Source organism: Leptonychotes weddellii, chromosome 2, assembly GCF_054177405.1.
Source record: "Leptonychotes weddellii isolate Sample4059 chromosome 2, ASM5417740v2, whole genome shotgun sequence".
Taxonomy (NCBI): Eukaryota; Metazoa; Chordata; class Mammalia; order Carnivora; family Phocidae; genus Leptonychotes; species Leptonychotes weddellii.
Genome location: NC_138370.1, coordinates 144,776,554 through 144,801,279, shown reverse-complemented (window position 1 = coordinate 144,801,279; position 24,726 = coordinate 144,776,554). Strand labels below are relative to the sequence as shown.

The following is a 24,726-nucleotide window of genomic DNA, read 5'->3' as shown; positions in this document are numbered from 1 at the left end:
CCCCTTTAACACAATTTCTATAATGACTCCTTTTAACCCAATTTCTATAATGTTAGCATATTAGTTTCCTAGGACTGCCTTAATAACTTGCCACTTAATTTGATGACTTTATTTTTTAGTAGAATCTTTTTTTATTCAGAAGACAAAACAAAACCCCCAAACTAAAAAGTTTTCCAACCCCACACAGGAGGTGTATGGGTAAGGGGAGGTGTCTGTCCATCTGGCTGTAGCCCTCAGCCCATGTGATTTTGGCAACAATAGGGGGGATAGGGTGATGGCCCCCAAAATAAAATGGTGTGTGTGTGTGTGTGTGTGTATGGGAAGGAGAGGGGTGCAAAAGCAGTGGGGAATGGTCGGGGGAAAGGACAGATGAGGTCAGTACTGGGAATGCCGCAGGTGGGAGGCTCTTTCGAAACATTTCCTGTTGATCATACCACTGTGGACACCGGCTTTTCCCATCAGCAGGACTAGCATCTTTGCAGTCATTGTGAGTGATGTTGAAAGTGGGAGCTCCACCGGTGGTCTTGTTACAAAGAGCCACTGTAAATTCCCTGCCCTGCAGCAGTGAGTCCCAGATAACAACATTTCTGGATCCCAGGTGTCAGTCCATTCATGGAAAAAACTTGACCGGTCTTTGCCAACCAGGACACCGACCTCGGCTGGCGTGAGGTTGAGGAAGGTTTTCCCCGCAAGGTGGCCCCAGTGGAGGACAGCCCTAGAGCGCACGACGGCCCTGGGGTGACAGGTGCCCTCTGCCATGAGGTTATGGTTGTAGGCGTTCCATCTGGCCATGGCGCTGCTGCTGGGGCTGGGCTCAGGTGCCTCGGGCTGGCCGGCGGGGGAGGTGGAGAGCTTGGGCCTACACTGCCTCCGGACTGAGAATCTGCTAGCTGTGTCTGATGACTATAAAAAACAGAAATTCATCTTCTTAGTTCTGGAGTCTAGATGCTGGAAATCCTGGTGTTGGCTGTGGCATGCTGCCTAGGAATGCTGTAGGGAAAAATTTTGTCTTGCTTTTTCCAGGTCTGGTGGCTCCTAGCAATCTTCGGCTTTCCTTAGCTTGTAGCTGCATCCCTCCAGTCTTTGCCTCTGTCTTATTTCTGCATGTCTCTGTGTGTTCTCTCCTTTACTTATAAGATCACTAGTCGTTGGATTTAGGGTGCACCCTAATCCAGTATGACCTCATCTTACCTTAACTAATTACATCTGCAAAGAATTTATTTCCAAATAAGATTACGTTCTGAGGTCTGGGGAGACATGAATTTTTGAGCACACTATTCAATTTACCATGCTTGGCTATTTATTTTCTCAATTCAAAGCAAGTTAGGAATACAGACAGGGGCAGTTTAAGGAGACTTCTGAGGTTGTACATGGGAAACAATGATAAATACTGGCTGAAAATCTGGCAATGAGGGAAAGGTTGAAAACTCTAAAGCATTCTTAGGATGTTTGGTGTACATTATATCGAGCCCCCGAATGTATATATGTAATTATTCTATCAAGAACATGTTTATATGGAGGTATTGTCCCATTACTAGTTCCTAGAGACCGTTTTATAAATATTAACTTAATTCTTCATAAAGAAACATAATACTTTTTCTATAAAACAAAATATTCCTAACAAATCTGATTTTCTTATTATCGATCTCATTTTCTCCTCTAAAATGCAACCTCCTTAAGAAAAAAAAGATGATGGATGCATTATTTCCAGTATGAACTAGCACAATTTTTCAATAATATCAAGTATTTATGGTATGTGTCTAATTAACTGGAGATTTCTATGTCATAATAGTTAAGAGTGCAAACTCTGGTAACAAACTGTCTGGATTTGAAGCAAGGCTCTACACTGTACTATCTATACTTTAGTTTCCTCATCTGTAAAATGGATAATATAGTAGTACGTATTTCATAAGGTTGTATAAGAATTAAATGAGTAGGGCGCCTGGGTGGCTTAGTTGGTTAAGCGACTGCCTTCGGCTCAGGTCATGATCCCGGAGTCCCTGGATCGAGTCCCGCATCAGGCTCCCTGCTCGGCAGGGAGTCTGCTTCTCCCTCTGACCCTCCCCCCTCTCATGTGCTCTCTCTCATTCTCTCTCTCACAAATAAATAAATAAAATCTTTAAAAAAAAAAAAAGAATTAAATGAGTATACAAATGTATGTCAGTGCCTGAATGTATATATGTATATATATGTATGTAGGGGTGTGTGTATTACATATACATGTTACATATATGTTACACATATATACCTATATATTACATATATAGGTATACATGTAATATATAGCTATATATGTTATATAATACATGTCATAGAAATTATTATATGCTTATCAAAGTTCTAAGTATTTTATTGGATCATGTTATATAATCTTCATAATCAACCTTTGAATTAAGTATCATTTTTATCATCTCCATTCTATAAATTAGAGAAAATGGTATTATCTCCCAAAGAGGTAAGTAATTTGCTGAGGGTCACACAATGGAGTAGTTAGGGTACTAACCTAGGCAGCCTAGTTTCAAAGGTCATACCATTAACTATTATATAATATTGCCTCACTATTTTATAGGTCATTAATGCACACTTATTGATGACTTATTATTGACTCTGATTTCTGCTGGTTTGACTTGTTCATAAACCTCTCAGATTTCTCTTTAGTGGCTGAAGGTCACTTTATGAGTTATCTATCACTATACAACCAATTACCTCAAATTCTGATGGCTTAAAACAATAATAATTATTTGTTATCTCTCACCATCTCTGTGGGTCAGGGATTTGGCATGGTCCAGCTGGGCAGGTTCTAATTCAGGCCTCTTAACTAGATTGCAGTCAGATTTTGGCTGGGGTGAAAGTCATCTGAAGCCTTGACTAGACCTGGAGGATCCATTTCCAAGATTGTTCATTTCCATGGTTGGCAAGTTTGTGCTGACTGTTGAAGGGAGGTCTCAGTCCCTCTTCACATGGGGCCCTCCATAGGGCTCTCCACTTGAGTGTCCTTATGGCATGAAAGCTGGCTTTTTCTGGAGTAAACACTCTAAGAGATCAGGACAGCAGTTCCAATGATTTTTAGGGCCTTGACTTGGAAGTCACAAATGTTCTTCACTTCTGCTGTATTCTCCTGGTCTCAGAGATCTGTCCTGATCAACATGCAGGAGACTATTCAACGTCATGAGGTTTATCAGGGGCCATTTTGGAAGCTGGCTTGTATGCACAGCATGTTTCTGTCTCTAGCCTCTCTGTTTTGCTTATACCCTCTCTTCCTCTGGGTGATGCCTCTTCTGGATTCTATAGTAACCTACCCCTGAACTCACCTCCCCTTAGTTTAGAAAAGTAGGAAAGTGACCTACCCAAGGACAAGCATGTGTCACTCCCAGAAATTTTATTCCCGCATGGAAAGATACAGATTCAAAAGATCATCTGTCTAAATCATCCAATGAGTACATAAGAGGATTGTCTATAAATTTCTCTTGCCTCCCCTGGTTCCTGCTCCTTTCAGAGCCTGGGTGTTCAGTTCTTCCAGAATTTCCTTTGTGTTCTTAGGTAAATCAGAGTTGGTGTTTTTCTTCATCATCAGAAAGTCCTAATAAGTATCCCCCCAACATACACACCTCCAAGGATAAAATGCATAGTGTGTGTTACGTGGATTAAAAAATCAGGAAGCCTTTTTGTTGTTGTTGAGTTGCTTGGTGTCTCAGGCAATTGAATCATTTTGCTCGGGGAGACATGTTTTCCCTGAAAGAGACTTGGGAAACCTGCACTAGGGACATCTTCCTCTTCTTTTGTCAGGTCTTGCCATCACAGGTTCAGTACTGAAAGACTACATTCCTTACAGATCTGGGCTTATTAATAGGATTTCTGTTCAGAGAGAATTTGTTAATTTAGTTAACATTTTAGACTTAATCTTGTATGTATAAAAGTCAAAATATGTCTGTCTTATATACTATTGATATTTCATTAAATATCCTGAAAAATTCAAAGTCTTTGGTAAATTTATGACTCTCTCATATGCTGGAAGATTCCCACATACTAATGTGTACAAGACATTTCCTTTGTGAAAAATGGAATTTTTTAAATGTAAATCCATTTCAAATGATCCAATCTTCTTGATTTCATTATTATGAACCATGAACACAAACTTCTAAAATATACTTTCTCAGCTGGAAGTGTATCTTATTATTTAGGCTTCAAAGCTAATAGAAATAGACATTGTGTTCCAATCTTTTTACAACCTGAAAAACAAGCTTAGGGGAAGAAGGGATAGCATTATGTGTGGGAAGGTAAAAACAAGGATAATAGTTTCTGGCACACTGTTAAGTGTGTGTGGGTGGTCAGGACATCATCAGCTGAGAAGGAAATATGAGAGTATTTATGTAAGGTGCTTTCTAAACATTTTCCCACCAAATTGATATGTTGAGGTCTTTTCCTGAAATGATTAATTGGTATCTAAGTCAGTTATTCCTTGTAAATGAATCACATGTAACATGATGAATCAGGGACTAACATGACAAAGGCTACTGGACCATATTTCATTTGAAGATGGGATTTCGGTATATTCTACGTGGAAAAAAGGATGCCTTGTGTCATTTGCTTGTGTTGAGTTTTACTGTTAACTATTGATAATCACCTGAAACACTCATGCACACACAAGTATGCATATGAATTTTCATAGGAATCCCAGCTTTCTTCTGCACCCCGCTAGGGGCTTGGCTGTTTCACATGTGTAGTAACTGTGTTCTGACTGCTGATAGGGTTTGTGTACCTGCAGATTTGTGTGAATACATGTGGCCATGCAGACATGTGCATACTTGTTTGCATGTTTTATCTGTGTGGGCCTTGTATGTGTCTGTGTGTTTGTATGTCTTCTTACATGTCCTCCTTGTTAACTTATTTCATTCCATGCTCCCTAGTTACTACTTCCTCACACCTGTAGTATTTTGCTTCTCTTTCTTTCCCCTCATCACCCCAATACAGAGTTCTTATAACCCTTTGAATCACGTAAGTCCTTCTTAGATTAAATGACTATTTGAGAATTCAGAATTCCTTTTCTTCCTTCCACTTTTCCTAAACTGTTCCTCTGTATTTTACAGAAATCTCTTCACTATTGTGGGTTGATAATATCTAAGATACATTTTCCTTATATGGGAGCGGAGACAGGCAAAGAAAGATAACTGATATTCCACAGAAGGGAAATATAAGTCAAAGAGATCTATTGATGGCATCTTTTGGCAGAGTGGTTTTAAAAATTACATAGAAGCAATATATTCATTTATTCACCCAGCATTTATTGATTTTCTTCTGTGGGCAAAGTAGTGTTCCAGGCAATATTTAACAGTGTTGGAGAAAAAACATCCAAATCCAAGTAAATGATGTATTTGTTTAATAGGAAGATATCTCTCAAGAGATAATTCTAATAGAAAGAGCACTGGACTTGGAGACTGAACATCTACACCAGCCCTCCAGATCTCCACACTGTATCCAGAATCTTTATTTTAAAATGCAAAACCAATCATATTATATCTCCTTGTCCTTTAAATGGCTTCTTATTGTCCTTAGGATAAAGAAAGCAGTCTTGGGGCACCTGGGTGGCTCAGACCTTAAGCGTCTGCCTTCGGCTCAGGTCATGATCCCAGGACCGGTCCTGGGATTGAGCCCTGCATCCGGCTCACTGCTCCGCGGGAAGCCTGCTCCTCCCTCTCCCACTCCCCCTGCTTGTGTTCCCTCTCTTGCTGTGTCTCTCTCTGTCAAATAAATAAATAAATAAATCTAAAAAAAAAAAAAAGCAGTCTTTAACATGGCCTACAGATCCTGCATAGTCTGGCTCTGCTTACTTCTCTAATTTTATCTTCCAACACTGCCCCTCTTAGGCTGTTTCCTGTGGCCACAGCAGCCCTAGTTCATTTCCTAGACAATGCTCCATCTCTCAGGACTGTTGCCCATTCTGTTTCTCTCTCTAAAGCAGCTCTCCTTTCCTTGCCTTTTTAACTTCCACTCACCTCACTTAAAACAGGTTAACTTGTGTTGGTTTCTTGAAACTATGTTGCTTTCCTTTGGATCACCTATCTCCTTTTTAATTGTATATTTATTTGTTGTTATTAACACTGTCCATTCCCACTCAACTATCTGGCCATCGGATTCCCTGTGCCTATCACAGTTTCTGACACACACAGTTTTTGAAAAATTGGGTAATTTGAGGAACTTATTTAACTGATTTGAAACAAAGTTTCAGCAATTATAGAATGGGCATAATAACTTATTCCATAGATTAACTGAGAGAATGTGTATTGAAACTTTGAGAATGCTGTAAAATATACAGGTAATACTTATAATAACCAAGAGGAATTTCTATTCTTAATTAATTTGGCTAAAAGAGAAGAATGGGTTGGTGATGTGGGTATGAAGATTAAAAGAAACCATGTTTTCCTGTAGAAAAAAAAAAACAGTAAGAGGAAACTCTCCCTCCCCCATATATATATATATGTATATATATATATATGTATATATATATATATATTCACACACACATATATGTATATATATAACATATATGTGTGTGTTATATATATATATACACATATATGTGTGTGTGTTAAGATAGTTTGAAAGGAAATTTTAAAATGAAAATTTCTTCCTTCCTCTGTCTTAACTTCTAGCTGCAATCTGCAGTTGTAAGCACTTTAAAGAATGTTTGTTTTCAGTTCATGTGTGGTTATCATTGCTTCTCTAAATTATGTTTTTATTGCTATTTCTTTTTTTTTTTTAAAGATTTTATTTATTTATTTGAGAGAGAGAGAACACATGAGAGGGGATAGGGTCAGAGGACGAAGCAGACTCCCTGCCAAGCAGGGAGCCCGATGCGGGACTCGATCCAGGGACTCCAGGATCATGACCTGAGCCGAAGGCAGTCGCTTAACCGACTGAGCCACCCAGGCGCCCTTTATTGCTATTTCTTGATTTATCAACTTCAGACAGTACTCAGTTTTCATCACTGTTTTAATTTTTACCTTTCCTCTTTCTAGTACCAAATTATTCATATTATTTATAATTCTTCTAGTATTATATTTATGACTTCAAGTAATATTCTTCAACAAATATTTCTTGAATCATATAATTTATGAGTACTCATTGACCTCATATTACATATGATAAAGAAAGTAGTATACTTACATTTTTCTTAATTCTCCTTGCCATTGTGTTTTCTAAATTCTGTCTGCTGTATCATTTTTTTTATTTGAGAGAGAGAGAGAGAGAGAAAAAGCATGCGCACAGGCAAGGGAATGGCAGGCAGAGGCAGAGGGAGAAGCAGACTCCCCATGGAGCAGGGAGCCTGATGTGGGACTTGATCCCAGGACCCTGGGACCATGACCTGAGCTGAAGGCAGACGTTTGACCAAATGAGCCACCCAGGTGCCCCAGCCATATCATTGTTTGACTTGCCAAATTATATTTTGTTTCGTTTTTTCAAGTTTAATGTTATTGCCTGTGTTTTCAGTGTAGATTGATTTTAAAAATTGAAAACAAATCAACCTCATAAAATATTAACATTATGTAAATGTGGTTAATGTTATGCATAAATATTATTTAAATTATTTATTATATTATTAAAATATAAATATCATTTCAATCTAAGTACTGTTGTGGATCCATTGGAAAGGGAATGTAATCCTACATAATTAAAATTGTGCCAAAAGAAAGAGAACATTCCAAGGTTTTAATGCTCAAAATCATTATATTTTAGTGTGTTCAAGATGTGGTCTCTGGGTTTCTTATACAGCTTATGGTTCTCTGAAGAGTTTCTAATTCCATTTTTTTGTTATTACCGGCAGCAAAACACCCCATAAGTTTAGTCATATTGGTAAAATCTTTCAAGATCTTGATTATACAGATCATTGAATGGGATCCGTCTTTTTCTTAAGGAAATTTTTTATAGAACCCTCTGACTTCCTGTTTTTATTTGAACCAATTGCACAGAAACTCCATTGCAAAATTATAATGAATCCAAATGTGCTTCTCTCTCTTGATTTTTTTTTTTTTACTTTTCAGGAATAGAAACTCAAGTTTTTTGAAGGATGCCTACAAGCATGTAATCATTCTTAATCTTGAACATCTGAAAATGTTTTTAACTTCTCCTCAAACCTGATTGTTATTTTGACTGGATATTGAATTCCAGGTTCAAACTAATTTTCCCTGAGAAATTCCAAAGTCATTGTTCCATTGCCTCTTAGCCTTCTGTTTGGCTGAGAAGATTGATAGATTCTTCTTCCTTTGTAGGTAATGTAGATGTACTTTCTAAAGATTTTAAGCACAGTTTTATTTTGCGGTTGAAATTCTGCTAGAATATGCATCTGTAGTGATTAATTCTTCATTTTATAAATATATTTATTTTTATATATTTTTAAATATTTTATATAAAATATAAATTTAATATTTAAAATATTTACATATTATATTTATATTATTATACTTATATATTATATTTATATATATATAAATATATAAATAAATAAGTACATATATGTTTAATTAGGCTCTAGATGCAATGTGGGGCTCGAATTTACAACCCTAAGATCAAGGGCTACATGCTCTACCAACTGAGTGAGACAGGTGCCCCTTTATTCATATTTTTAGAACAAAGTATGGTCTTTAACTCTGGAGATTATATTTTCCTTCACCTTAGAAAAATTTTTGAAAAATTTCTCCTCTTCCAATTTTATATCCTCATTTCTTCATTTCTAGAATACTACTTAGACAGACATTGTCGTTCCTATATTGATTCTCCCTGTCTTCTTACTTTAATAATTTACATTATTTTGGTCTTTTTGCTTTATAAGTATTAATTAATTAATATGCTAATAAATGTTTATTGAATAAGTAAATACTGAGCTCTAAGCTCTGTGAATACAATAGGAAGTAGGCAAAAATTCTTGTCCTTACATTATAGCATCTAATACACCCTACTTTAGGTTTTCTGAGTGATTTCCTCAGCTCTATCTTAGAGAACAGTAATTTTGCTTCATTTATGTTTACCTTATTATTTTTTGACCTCTATTGAAATTTTAAATTTGTTATCAGATTTGTAATATATAAAAAATCTCTTTTCTTCCACTTTTTTTATTAGGCTTCCTCTAGTTTTATGGTTTCAATATCTACTTGAACAGCATCAAGATTGCTAATTATGTTTCTTACAAAATTTTAAGTTTCAGAGATGTGATGTAAAAGTTTTTCAGGTACACATGGAAAAATCAGACCTGATCGCAGATGAAGACAATCTAACTAAATAGCTGTATTGTCTCTCAGTATGGAAGCTAAAGCTCCATGGATGTGGTGTACTGTAGGACACAAAGAAAGGGAAAGGGTACATATGGCACATTCCTCATTATCTTTCTCTGGGGTAGTAATGTTCTTAAATGCCCAGGGCACTCTCTCTCTTCCAACTCATTACTCGTATTTGAAGGCATGATTGGAATACACTGGGGCAAACCTATGATCCAAGTGGGTCTAGGCCTCATCATTGGCTGTACCTTGGTCAAGTCTCCTCCAGGAATCACAGTATGAGTCTGGAAGCCAGTGGTGTATCAATCTACCCACTGGATGATATACTTTTTTGATGGTGGAAAGGGCAGAATAAACATTTTTGGGAACCACAATACCACAATACCACAGTACTCAACATGGCAAGAGTTACATTTCATTTCCTTATTCATGTACTTACCATGGTAAGGGTAATATTATACCATTTGGTTCACTGGCACTCTGTAAATCTCTGCCATAGGAAGCTATTAATCGTGAGCTTTTTAAGCAGAGATGACTGGGGCTTTTGTGGCTAAGGGAATGGGATACAAGGATAGCATTCAATATTGGTCTGGAATTCTGACAGATTTGCATTCAAGTCATTTTCAAATTTAAGAGAAGCGGTTATGGAGTACTGTCTATCTAATAAGGGTGTGAAGTTATCATAAGTTGGGCACTCAGTACTGAGGATATGTATACATACATGCATACCCAGGGTGGTATGTGTGGTGAGGATGGAATCATAGGGACATGGAATTTAGTTACAGCTGTGGGACCTGGGAAAATGGGAAATGTGACCTTGGACTTCTTACTTTATTCAACAGAGACTTTCCATAAGCCAAGAGTTAAACCCAGAATCTGTTCCCCCCAACAAAGATGTGAAAAACTAAGATTTTTTAAAGACCTATGAACTCATTGGCTAATTTGTGAATCCTGTCCCAGGATAAGTCAGTAATTTTTCCTGCCAATGGCACAGTGCTCTTGAGCATAGTTATTGGCAGAATTTTCTTTGCCGGTGATGTGCTGCTCAGAATGGAAGAGCCAGTAGTAAGTGTCAGTACAAACTTCCATCAATAAATGTGGGTTTCACATCTACAAACAATACTTTGGAGACAAGCTCCTTATCACACATCTCACTGAGAGTAGTAAAGGAATCACTTCCCCTACTCTGCAATTGTCTTGTTACTTGGCTAGATGACATGTTCCAGGCAGTAGAGCTCCCAGCAGTCAATTGCTTGTCTGAGCACCAGGCTGGCTAATGTGATAGAGATGAATGTATGCATATCGCTATTGGTTAGGAGCTGAAGAGACACAGAGTCCTGGTTACCATGCCAACAAGCTAAGGTTTGTTTTTTTTCACTCGTTTTTTTTTAAGTTTGGTTTTAACCTCCAAATGATCTCTTTTGGTTTTGAGTGTGTAATTGTGTTTGTGTGTGTTGGGATTTCTTTTTTAGCATAAAGAGGTCCCCAAATCACCTCTAGTGATACTTCGTTGTTTGCCTGTATTTATGAATATGATTTAGAGGGGTTAACGTAGGGAGCTGGTATACAGCCTTCTTTAAATTTAATGGAATAGGTTCAGGAATAGGAAGGCAGAGACAACACATCAAATGATTCAGAATATCTAAAATATAATAACCTTAATCGGAAAATAGCTGAATTTAAACAAAGTTGCTGTACTGTTTTTTAATAATAATGCTGTTGTCACCGTCATTATGATTGGCCAGTATTTCCTTTCCCATAAACTTTTGTGTTCACTCTATATTGATAAACTCCAATAGAGAGAAGGATATATTGGTTTAAATATTGGCTTAGATTAAATAGAATCCCTGTTATAGGAAGATTTAAAGCCTACTGGATCTAATTATATTTCAGGAACTTTGGAAGATGCATCAACTTGTCAAACCTGGCATCAATTTAGCACCAAGAGAAAATATTAAATAATGAAGATGGTTTATCATAAAAAGCCTATGAGTAACTATTTTCACTTATTTTACAAAGATTTTTCAGACATAAGTAGGACAGAAAACAAGCAAAGGAAATGTAAACTGTCTTATGGCAATTCTTTCCCCTTTGCCACAAGGAATGTGCTCCATTTATAGCTCTTTAAGTGCTGGCTTTAAAATAACGTATTACCATATTTTATTTGCTCCTTCGTATGTTCAGAGATAAAATAACAATATCAAAGCAGTAAATATTACACAGGAGAAATTGATGGAAACAGTAGTATAATAAAAAATATAACTCACTTTTTCTATTTATATGGGAATATTGGAAAACAAATCAAACAGAAGGGGGGTTCTGTGAGAAGGGATACATTTTAAAAAGTGCCATTTATATTTGCTTTTTTAGTTCCTCTTTTTAAAGACTATTTTCTTCGTACATCTTCACTCAACTCTGTGGCATGACACTTCTAGAAGTTAGTGTTAAAGCAGGAGCCAAGATGGCTACTGCAGACAGTGAAACTAGTCCTGTAGAGGTCACAAAGGGGAGTTCTCCCAAGTGATTGTTTTTCATTTCATTTACTATGCAAACAGCTTCCATGATTTTGCTCTCTTGTAACTTCTCTTCAGGGCTTTGCAGAATGATTTTGAGACACATGTCATTATCAAAGAACAATAAAAAAGATTTCAGTTGTTCATGACAGATGATTTAACTATGTATCTATCCTAAACTGTGGCCTCTTTGTTTCTCAATTATTATGTTGATATTTTTATATTTTTCTTTTCCCATCTTATTTAAAGTAAAAGAATATACTTTATGAAATTTACCTTAAACATTTCCTTTTCAATAGATAGTAATAGGTAAATATCACTGACTCTGATAAATTATCTACTGTGTTATTGCAGAATTCTGGGCTTTCCTTAAATTGTCATGAGGTCAAATCATTTTTGCCTATAGTCATTGCTTAAGTGGCCCCAATAGTTGAATACAGAGCTATTTCTCTGACTCTTGGTGCCACTCCTGGTATATGATAAATTTTCTTTTCTTATACATTTGTTCATGGTTCTAAACTATTGACTAACTCAATAATAAGCCTTAACCACTGGCATATGGCCTTGTCCCAGAGGATAACTTACTCACTTGTTATAAGGGCTCTGGTGCTGGAGAGATAAGGCCTCATTCTAAGAAGCCAAAACTATTCCTTTCCCAGTGTCCAGTCCAATGAAGTCTCTGAGAACCTTGACTTTCATGAAAGAAGTCCTGAATAGACAATGTAGATTTCTTACTAGACATTTATACCAAATACTCCAAGGTGGAAGAAGAGGGGACATTTCTATTTCCTAGGAGGGTGTTTTACTGAAAGCAGTTATACATCTTTACAAATAACATGGTTTGTAATGTTGCTTTGTAAATACCCAGTATAAAGAGTCTCTCTCTCTCTCTCTCTCCTCCCTTCTGTTTTTAGAGGGTGAGTTAATATTTTTTTATGAAAGCAATAACTTATTTGGAGCTCTCCTTTTAGTACTACTAAAAGATCAGTACTCCTTTCCTGAAACCTTTGGATGTTTAAATGTTCAGTCCTATATTTTGTCTAGCTGTACTCTGTTTTTGTCACCAGAATCAATATAGTTACTTCATATTTGACTGATGACCCTAAAGTTTGCTTAGCATTCCCCATAATGTGAACTTCTATAACTATGTTCTAATAACCATTGTTACTCTAGGTCAGCTGACTCTGCATTTTACTGAAGTTTTTATTGCTCTCATTATTAGTCATAGTATATCTATCTGCTCATACATTTGTCATCACAGGGCTACTCTTATTTTGCTCTATCCTTGTAAGCGTTTGCTATATAGAGCAATAAATTAAAGATTATGCACATAAAAGTCCTTGTAAGAATTTCATTAATTAAAACCTATTGAGGAAAAGGTGATTCTTAGGGGCAAAGTGTATCATAATACTACATTTCATCACATAGTAACATCTCTGAAATTAGTTTTCATGGTACAATCAATGACATCTTAGATTTGATTAGAAAATTGTGCCATCTACCAGCCTTCTAATGCCCTCAAGCATTTTTATAATTTTATATCCAAAATGCAAAGACTGAATTGGGCCAGATATCTTAGAGAATGAATTATATAAAGAGTCATTTTTGAAATAAAGCATCACATCATTATGGAGATACTAGAGATGTTGGAGAAATCCCAAGAATAGTCATACTCTAATTAATAGTGTATAAATTCGATCCTGGGTTATAACAATGTCAATATTTCAGGATCCAATCAGGCAGGGATAATTAGAGTTGACTTGCCAAAATTAAAAAAAACAAACAAACACATAAAATGCACAAAATCACAACTGGCACAGTATTGCTGTGTACTGACAGATGTTTGGAAAAGTAGGAAATAACTCCCACTCAGATGGGTAAGTTTCGTAGTAGAGTGTTCTGAATAAAAAAAAGACAGAGACAATGACCAAAGGATCTAATTTTTTTGACCAGTATAAAAATTTAATAAGGGGGGAGACTTAGCCATCTTGTCAAACTCACACACAAACCCATTTATGTTGAAGCCACTTGATCAAAATACATTCTGATAAAAAGGCCATTAAAAGGTGGTATCCAAGCCCTCTGGCTCCTTTCAGTGAATGACCTTACAGTCCACTGTTGGTTTCACAATTACTGAGAGTCAGTTAGCACAGGCTCTTTACGTTCTACCAACATTTTGAAGTGGATAAGCTAAATCCGCCTAACCGTCAGTGTACAGGATTCTGCAGAGTTAGCATCAACAGTGGCTACAGCTGATGACATTACCCAGTTAATCTGCCACGTATCATTCAAGACAGAACCATTTTTAGAAAGAGAGATATATCTTGGACTTGACAGGCCTGATAAATCAAATCTAGGTTTCAAAGTCGAGTAGATTCAGTGAAACCATACGAAACCACGAGTTGGTTCAGAAAAGCTATGTAGTAAAATTCAACGTGTTTCCAAATGTCATAGATATGCTTAAAAACCCCATTTGATTGGAATTTAATAATATCTTAATTAATTTATGTACCTAAATTATAAGGGGAATAACACTGAAATTTAAACAGCCCATTGACTCTGAGATTAGATGTTCTTATTTTTCATTTGGGGCCAAACCAGATAAATTAAGTGATTCTGAACTTGATGGTAAAAAATAGCTGGAAGTGTCTCCCACTGAATTCTAATTCCTACTGAACAACAACTGCAATTAATAAATGGAAGGGACAGTGGTGAAATGGAAATGCACTGGCCAGATCTCCCTCAAGGCAGGACTTGTTCCAGCTGTCTGCAGACAGCTTCCAACTGTTAGCTCCTTCAGTGTTTGCCTCAGCTGTCGAGAGCTGCCTCACTGAAGGGATAGCCTTCCTGGGGTTGTCCACATCAAATGACTAATCATGGTGGGGTGTACAGGCCCTGCCATTTTGGTCCACCAAGGAGTGGGCCATATGTACTCTAGAGCTCAGTTCGGGGTTAGCCAAAACTTTGCTAGGACTGCAATGCTGTTCAGTGGCTCGCTGTGCCTGATCCTGCTTCCTTCCCTTTCCATGTGCTCTCATAGTTGTCTTACATGCCAAACTCCGTGTCTGTTTCTGGAAAACCAGCCTGCAAAAGACAGCATATAAAAATGATCTCTGCAAGAAAAATGTCAAGCCCCAGCTCTTTTCTGAATGTCACAACAAACGGTTCAACCTACAGAGGGTTTGGTGCCCTAAAAAATGGCAGCCTGTGATATCTACTCCTGGTTGCACCAGGAACCAACTTCCTCACTGCCTTGCCAGAAAAAATTGTATGTTATTTCCTACTTTTTCAGACACATGCCTATGAAATAATAGTTATTGGGCATTTTCTTTGTGTGTGTGCGTGTGTGTGTGTGTGTGTGTACTGTTAGAAAAATCTGGATAAAAAATAATTTACCTCTAGGGGAGAGATTTCCAGAGGAAAGAAATGTATATATAAACTGTTGCAAAATGACTCCTGGGCTGGCTTACTTTTAACAGCTTATTTCACCTAACACACCTGATGATTTCCACTAAATTAAGCAAACTTAAAATCATACAACAGAAAAATAAAGGGGCCTATTTTTTTAAGAAATGGAAAAGGATAGTATTAATCCATCCTTGAACCTCCCATTTTTGGCTTCAAGGGAGGTATCGCTCACTATGGGAAGCTTCTTCTTCAGGACATATGCAGCTGGTAGATATGGGATGTGACATGGTTGCATAGGGCCCCTGTGTGTTGTGCTTTGTTCTTATTCTTTTTTATTTTTTTAGGATTTATTTATTTATAGAGAGAGAGTGAGAGAGAGAGAGAGAGCAGGTGGAGGGGTAGAGGGAGAGAGAGAGTCTCAAGCAGACTCCCCACTGAGTATGGAGCCCCATGTGGGGCTCAATCTCATGACCCTGAGATCATGACCTGAGCTGAAATCAAGAGTCTGATGCTTAACCAGTTGAGTCACCCAGGCGCCCCACTTTGTTCTCATTCTTAAGAGAGAAGTGAAAGGGTTGAAGATGGGTCTCAAGGCATCATCTAAATGTACATTATCTATTCTCTGGCAGGGGCTCTCTCAGCTAATTGCAATTTCCCCTTTGCTCACGTTTCTAGTCTCCAACACCTGTCTATCAGATACAAAGCTTCTTTGCTTAATTATGGAAATGGAGATTCATCTCTTAAAGCTTCAATTACTTTTAAGTCCCTATCAGAAGACTGCAGATCTAATTATTCAATGCCTTAAATTTTCTTAGTTATATAAAATAATAAATATTAGGAATGTGACACATTCCTCTTGTTAGGTGTTTTTTGAAGGGGGAAATATATTTGTTACTGAACCCTGAATATATCAATATAATTTCTCTATTTTCCTTGAAGAAAAATCCAACAAATAAAAATCACAAAGAAATTATCATACTTGCGCTTCTGTTTTCTCCTAAACCTGAAGATTACCTATATAATCACAACAGAGAATTTAACTAGCCAGTGAAGTTGCCCTTCCCACTCTCCACCATACATAGCCTCACAACTACCCACATTTGCTTTCTAGTGAGCATGGAAACTGCTCATGGTTTGACTATTCTGATTTGAGAGCAAGTAGTTTTTCTCTTGCTCCTTTTTGAAAATAATAGCTTTTTCAAGCTCTTTTTGGAATATGTTAAATTTAGTGTCCTCCAGGAGTGTCTGTTTTTCCTTCTGTCTTTTCTGATTTATCAATTATTTTAAGAATACAAGTATGATCTAGGATTAGAAGTTGATGTCAGATTGTGACTAATTCACCCATGCTCTGACTCCTTTTCCTTTCTCTTCCTACCACCTTATTCTTTTTCACCATCATAATCCTACCTAAATGATCAGCAATGCTTCATGCTCTAGGATACCTCTGACCACAGGTAAGTGATATTTAAGCAACTAAAGCTTGATATTTAGTGGCTTAATATTGAGTTGTTTTTTTCTGCTAAGCCATCCATGATATTGCTCATGGTTTTAGTAAGTATGCTTTAGGATGGTTCTCTATGCATGACTTTGTTTGTTGGCTTGGGTTTTATGCTGGAAAAATGGGGGGATGGGAAGAAGCTATCCTGCCTATTCCTCTGGTCTCTTCGGGACTCCAGCCCAGTGACTCCTCTTTATTTGAAGAGTTAACTCACCTCCTTACTTGAAGAGTTACTAATCTGCTTGAAGGTGTGATTTTCACCTGCTGTGTTACCACTAGGATAACAATAAAAGAGGAAAAATATGATTGGTTTGATATAAGTTTAGAGAAATTGCTGAATGGGCACAACTGGAAGGACTAGGAGGTGAGATGGCTAAGGATGTTGGCGAGATAGAGATTGAAATAATGGATTCTCAAATTTAATTGGATTTGAAGGAAGTACAGCTAACAGGATTTATAGATTTGGATAAAGTGGATGTATCAACCAGATGCTAGTAGAAAATAAACGGTATTCTTAAAAGAGGTGAGAGTTTATATACTAATATTTGGGCAATCAAAAAAGCATGGTAAACCTCGCAAGGACTATCAAGAGCAGGGAGCTCTTACCTGCCCTAGGCCTGAATGGCTATAGAAGAAAGGGAATGGAGATGGGAGGGGAACAAAGAGGGAGAGGGAGAGGCTGAGAGAAAGAAGATAATGAGAATTTTGATATTAGAGGAGGCACCTGAAAATGAAATGTGGTCTTTGGTAGTACAAGGAAAACGGGAGAAAAAAGTCTCCAACCTCATTCTCCTCCTACCCTCTGATATCTCATCTCATTGGCTGAATCCATTCAAAAACCAGAGTTGCAAGGGACACTGGTTGAGACAGTACATCAGTTGGTCTCCTAGGACAGAGACGAGGTTAGAGAAATCAGACTGTTGATTTGTGTGGATTACAGAAAATACCGCCTATAAGGAAGGAGGGGATTGATAGGAGATTTTTTTTTTAGTATGAAGAACTGTAAAAGTTACGGTACTTTTTAAAACAGAGATAGATATAATTGATTTTAAGCATTCAGTGGTGAAGCAGTTTGAAAAGTGACAAATTCTAGGGGCACCTGGGTGGCTTAGTTGTTAAGCATCTGCCTTTGGCTCAGGTCATGATCCCAGGGTCCTGGGATCAAGTCCCACATTGGGCTCCCTGCTCAGCTGGGAGCCTGCCTCTCCCTCTCCCCCTTCCCCTCCCCCTTCCCCTCCCCTTTACTCTCCCCCTGCTTGTGCTCTCTCTCTCAAATAAATAAATAAAATCTTAAAAAAAAAAAAAAAGAAAAGTGACAAGTTCCACCATGCACTCAAGTGAGTGGTTGATAAAGTGGAGGAAGAGTGAAGATCATTATACTTGCTCTTGAAGGTAGAATGAGCTATCTTAGTTTTCTTGAGACAGAGTTTTCTAGGGATATAGGATTTTGCATCCTAAAAGTGCCCAGAGAATCCTGGGCAAATTGGGAGAGTTGGTCGAACTTCTTGAAGGATTTGACAGAAATTCCATGCAGATGAAAAATATTAGCCAAGATATGGAAATAGAGCACAGGGAATATTTGCAAGGACAATGAATTGCATTTTGGCTGTAGTTTAGGATAGCTTTAATAGGAAAAATAAAGTAAAAAGTGGTGTCACTACTTTATGGAAGAACAAGAAGCTTGAACTTTATGCTATACAACCAGTATTTTGGTTTCCAGTATTGATGTTGAATCTCACTGAGCAATTTACAGACGTCACAGAAATAACATTCAGGCATAGATCCTGTGTATACCTCCCATATAGCAGTATATGACTTTTTTTTGTTCCTTGGGTATCTATGATTTTGTCATTTTTATCAACCATTCAAACTATCTGAAGTTTTTAGATAAAATCTGTTAGTGTATGTTTCTGTATTTCTATGATTATAATTATCCAGAGAACTCAAGTTTCAGAAACAGCTTTAAAAAAAAATCGTTGGATGAACCAGTAATCAGTAGGATTGAAATAATTAAAATTCAGTTTCTCCCTTAATATTCAAATTTTAAAATCCCAGGTAGGAAATTAGTGCCAGATAATGCCAGATGTTTCCTTAAATTTGGAGGAACACAAACATTTTGAAATCTGCTAATTGAAGCAATCAACTCAAAATTAAAAATAGAAATGGCTGGAGGTGAGTGAAGGGATGGGTGAAATAGGTGATGGGGATTCAGGAGGGCACTTGTGATGAGCACAGGGTGATGCATGGGAATGCTGAACTGCTATATTCTACACCTGAAACTAATATTACACTATATGTTAACCAACTGGAGTTTGAATGAAAACTTAAAAAAATAAAAAGTAAAAAATAAAAATAGAAATGGCTGTTAGAGTATAAAATAATAATTCCTTTTTCTAATTTAAAATTATAAACTGCTATTTCAAATGATCTAAAATGCTTCATTATGAATCACATTTTAAAAAGACTATATCATATTAATATTGATGCTGAATAATATTTTTTTCAGTTAGAATTGAAATTAAATGAGTATAATAGGCAATCCAAAATAAGGGTGGCTTACACATGATGGAAGTTCATCTGTCTCTCATTTAAAAGACCATTAGTAACACTCAGGATCTAGAATAGTTACTTCATAGAGTCTTTAGAGTATCCTATCTATCAGGGCGCCTGAGTGGCTCAGACGTTAAGCGTCTGCTTTTGGCTCAGGTCATGATTCCAGGGCCCCGCATTGGGCTCCCTGCTCAGTGGGAAGCCTGCTTCTCCCTCTCCCACTCCCCCTGCTGTGTTCCCTCTCTCGCTGTGTCTCTCTCTGCCAAATAAATAAAATCTTAAAAAAAAAAAAAAAGAATATCCTAACTATACTACCATTCTTTTTTTCTTTTTTTAAGATTTTATTTTATTTATTTGTCAAAGAGAGAGCGCACGCGCACAGGAGTAGGGCTAGCAGCAGGCAGAGGGAGAAGCAGGCTCCCCACTGAGCAGGGAGCCCGATGCGGAATCCATCCCAGGATCCTGGGATAATGACCTGAGTCTAAGGCAGAAGCTTAACCGACTGAGCCACCCAGGTGCCCCATAAAATGTCTATGGTTTAAAATAGAAGTCTAATTGCGATTTTAAAAAAATAGGGCTAAAGTGGTGTTATCCAGCTTATCAATTATTTATGTTAATTTTTCTTCAGGTGCTAATAGCCATATTGACCTTTACAGAACGGAGAATGTTTTTATATAATACTTTATTTATTGTTGTAAGTATTTTACTAGAATACTATGTCTACTTAACAATAAAGAATTCTGAGCACTAAATAAGAACCGATGAGTAGGAGATACAGGGAGGTCTCATCATTTTCAAGAAATACCTGTAAAACTATTGTGCCATTCAGGGCGCCTGGGTGGCTCAGTTGGTTAAGCGACTGCCTTCGGCTCAGGTCATGGTCCTGGAGTCCCGGGATCGAGTCCCGAATCGGGCTCCCTGCTCGGCAGGGAGTCTGCTTCTCCCTCTGACCCTCCTCCCTCTCATGCTCTCTGTATCTCATTCTCTCTGTCTCAAATAAATAAATAAAATCTTTAAAAAAAAAAACAAAACTATTGTGCCATTCATATTTCTGTTGAAGTGTTTAAACCACTTGTGAGTTTTTAAATTGTTAAGAATGCACTGACAAGGGTGCCTGGGTGGCTCAGTTGGTTAAGCGACTGCTTTCGGCTCAGGTCATGATCCTGGAGTCCCTGGATCGAGTCCCGCATCGGGCTCCCTGCTCGGCGGGGAGTCTGCTTCTCCCTCTGACCCTCCCCCCTCTCATGTGCTCTCTCTCTCTCTCTCTCTCTCTCTCTCATTCTCTCTCTCAAATAAATAAATAAAATCTTTAAAAAAAAAAAAAAGAATGCACTGACAAATGTACAGTCCGGCAACTTGGACCGAGAAAGAGAGACTGAAATTTTAGCTTGACTAGCTGTAGGAGGCAGCCGGTCAAGCTGCTCAGCAAGCAAGAAAGGCATATTCTCTGATGCCCTTCTCTAAAGTGGCTAAGTTGAGGGACACCTGGGTGGCTCAGTTGGTTAAGCATCTGCCTTCAGCTCAGGTCATGATCCTAGGTCCTGGGATCAAGTCCCACATCGGGCTTCCTGCTCAGCGGGGAGCCTGCTTCTCCCTCTGCCCCTACCCCTGCTTATGCTCTCTCTCTCTCTGAGAAATAAATAAATAAAATCTTAAAAATAAATAAATAAAGTGGCTAAGTTGATGATAAAAAAGAAAGAATAACCCAGAGGGTATCTAGGACCTTTTGGCAAATAAATTCCCCTGTTCCATCCCATCTTTGCACTCAAAGGGATTATTCAAGGTCAACATTTGATAGGCCATAGGAGAAAAATGTACTGTTATATACTCTCCTCAGGGCATTGGCTGCCTACTTTGATTATTTACATTTTCATAACTAAGAGAGACTGTAAATTTTTTTTCTTCCATAGTAACAAAAATCTGACTAGAAAAATTTGCCTTTTTACTTTTAGTAGCGGAAGTTCTTCAGCTGGCAACTCTTGTGTAGTTGCGAAGTTTCCTGTGGCAAGGTCAAATTAGAAATCAATTTGTTTTTTTTGTGTGTGTTGGCAAGTGAAAACCTTTCTTTTCTTCCTCCCACCTCCCCCAATTGGAGTTATTTTTTCACTGCTAGCAGTTTCACATTGCACCTAATATTCCAAGACATACCTGTTATTAAAATGTGTGAACTAGTGTTTACTTAGAATTTTCTGACTCTTTGATCCTTTTTATCTCTCACAAAATGTAGTAAATTCTCAGTTATAGCACTGAACAGACTGAAGAAGTTGAATCTTAATTCACAAAATCAAGTCTTTCTATATTAAACATTATACTACAGTTATCAAAAGTGCTCTTTATTGATTTCTTTCATTAGGAATTCAAAGGATTTAGCATGACTGACTTCAGAGAAAGGAGTTTTTGTTGTTTTGTTTTGTTTCAAATAAATATTCTGAAATTTGTATATCCAAATGGGGGCAGTAACTACAAATAGTGTAATGGTGGAAGGAAAATTATCAACTTTAACTTGGTAAGGGGAAATTGATAATTACCTTGAATCATTTCAAATAGTGATATGTGATAAAGGGATTAGGTTTATTCTTTTAGCTTCAGATGTCAGAACTAAGGGAATTGGTAGATATCTTATGGGGGCAAATCCAATAGAATCAAACACGGGCTTAAGTAGACTCTGAATGATCATGAATTACAGCTATTACAGATTCTTATATTGAATGAGAGATTGGATAGTATGCATACTAAGGCATTCTCCCACTTCAAAACTTGAAGATTTCACAAATTTTATAATTTGAGGAATTATAAACTTAATCCAGAAAGGTAAACATTACTCAGATCTTTTTAAAAACTTTCTTTTCATTGGAATAGTCTTCAGAGCCCATTTCTTTCTTCCACAAGAAAATATTATAAAGTTACAAAAAATGCCTTTCCTGATTTTCATTCTTTTCTTCCTCTGCATGTACCTTCAACTTCTTTTCATCCTACTTCTTCCCTCTCCACTTGTGATTGGTGCACATGGATTCATTGTACTTAGCAGATCTTTGACCCAACATCTGGACCATCATTTTTCTGTGCTGGTGCTGACTAACATAAGACTCTTGGGGGATGACAGGCTGTGACATGGACCCAGACTTAGAATAAGAAGCCTTCTAAGAAGTGCATTAGAATCAATATGGCTCTTGCTCATGTGTGTTATGTGACAAAACGACTTAGCAACAAAAAGCTGATCATTAGAGTTTTATACTCTATAAATCCTAGGATTATTATGATCTCTACTATCATGAATAAATAAGTGAAAAAATGGCATTCCTAATAATTTGAAAGTTCATCTAGGATTAGGGAGCACTGTTATTACCCAAACATGTACCATAATTTTAAATTACTTCTGTATGTTAAGTCTTTTTGCTCATAGAAAATTCTTAAAATACCAGTGTGAACTTTGGAATGGATAATACATAAGGCCACATCCTCTTATAACTCATGAATACTTTCTTGTATCATCTTTCTTTTGGGTAGCAGAAAGCAGTTACCCCATTGAGTTAGGGTACGAGAAGCAATGCTGTACGGAGCAAGAGTAGAGGAAAGCCTGGAGGGCATGACTCCATGGGGTTCAAACAGAGGGGCCAAGGACATCATTGACAGCTAGGGAGCAGCAGAAAGACATTGAATTGCTGGTAGGAAGAGAGGAGTCCATTGGGAATGGAGATGAGGAAGCACTCTAAAAGAAGACAACCTAAATTTGTGGAAAGTGCTTAAAATTAATGCTAAAATATCTTTAGATCTAGTGTTTTCTTTGGCAAGTGGCTTAGCCTATATAAGCTTCCTCATCCTCATCTGTAAATCAGAAATAATTCTACCTGACCATGCCTGGTATTTAGATAAAATGATGTTCATGAAAGCATATTAAATTTTTCTAAAGGTTATGCATGAATTAGTGATATTAATGATGACTGTCTTAAAATTGTTTCTGAAGTCTGAGTGATATATACAACAATTAACCAAGAATTAAAGCTAATTAAACTACTGAATTTTTTAGGGCAATAGCAGGTTCTCCTAAGCAAAAGCTCAGTGTTACCTTATCAACAACTACCTCTGAAACTCTTAGTTCTACAGTTTGATTTTTCTGTGACCTGGCATTTGGGTAGAAGTTCTGACTAGAAAATTAAAACAGGGAAAGCAAAGGGTAAGTAACTGGATAATGATAATGCTGCTGAATATAGAGTATCTCCAGATCCCAATGTTTTCCTGATTTTCCAAGCTTGTCATCCCCATTCCTGATTTGCTTTCTTTACTTTTGTTTTTATTCTGTTGTAGTAAACATACTTAACATGAGATGTACCCTCTTAACAGATCTTTAAGTGTACAATACAGTATTGATAACTGTAAGCATAATTTCATACAACAAATCTCTAGAACATATTTATCTTGCATACTGAAACTTTATACCCATTGATTAGCAACTTCCTATTTTCCTCTCCCTCCCAGCCCCTGGAAACCATAATTCCACCCTCTGCTTCTCTGATTTGACTATTTTAGCTACCACATGTAAGTGGAATCACTTAGTATTTGTCCTGTGATTGGCTTATTTCACTTAGCATAATCTCCTCAAGGTTCATCCATGTTGTTGCATATTGCAGATTTCCTTCTTTTTGAAGACTGAGTAATATTCTATTGTTGTATAAATCACATTTTCTTTATCCATTCATCCCCTGATGGACCTTTAGATTGTTTCCACATCCTGGCTATTGTGAATAGTGCTTCAGTGAATGTGGGAGTGCTAATATGTCTTCAAGATCCTGATTTCAATTCTTTTGGATAAATACTCAGTAGGATTTCCAGATCATGTGGTAGTTCTATTTTTAATTTTTTCAGGAATGTCATTGTTGTTTTCCATAGTGGCTGCACCATTTTGCATTCTCACCAGTGTCCCGGGATTCCAATTTCTCCACATCCTTGCTAACATTTGTTGTACTTTGTTTTGTTTTTTATAAAACCCATGCTAACTGGTGTGAGGTGATATCACATTGTGGTTTTAACTTGCATTTCCCTAAATTAGTGATATTGAGCATCTTTTCATATTCCTGTTGGTCATTTGTATGTCTTCGGTTAAATAAATGTTGGTTGATACTAGGGAACTGGTAACCTCAAAGATGAGGTAGTAGCTAGCAATTGCCTAGTTCTTGGGGCCTTCTAGATTGCTTCCAAAATACTCACAATGGTTTTTCACCAGTGCTTTCTGCTCTTAATCACTTCCTAATCTGCCCCAGCCAGTCTCAAAAGTTTAAGATATAAGATACTTATCTAAACATATGTGTTAGTCCTATTTAACTTTGGCTAAATTTATCCAAATCTGAGTTTATATGCAATTTATGTGTATGTGTGTATGCATATATTTGGTATCCTGTTTTAAATGCCTTAATTTCTAGAAAAATCATATCATATGTCCAAAATAATGAGTCTCTAATTCTACATTTGAGTGTTTTATAACTTCTTTTTT

At 37.1% G+C, this 24,726-nt stretch overlaps 1 long non-coding RNA gene and 1 pseudogene across 1 annotated transcript in view; one reads left to right on the top strand and one right to left on the bottom strand.

Moving 5' to 3' along the window:
* Positions 1-24,726, top strand: part of LOC145720206 (uncharacterized) — a 307,447-nt gene that overhangs the window by 63,011 nt on the left and 219,710 nt on the right. The gene's annotated exons all lie outside the window — the stretch shown is intronic.
* LOC102739231 (profilin-1 pseudogene) lies at positions 325-1,060 on the bottom strand (annotated as a pseudogene).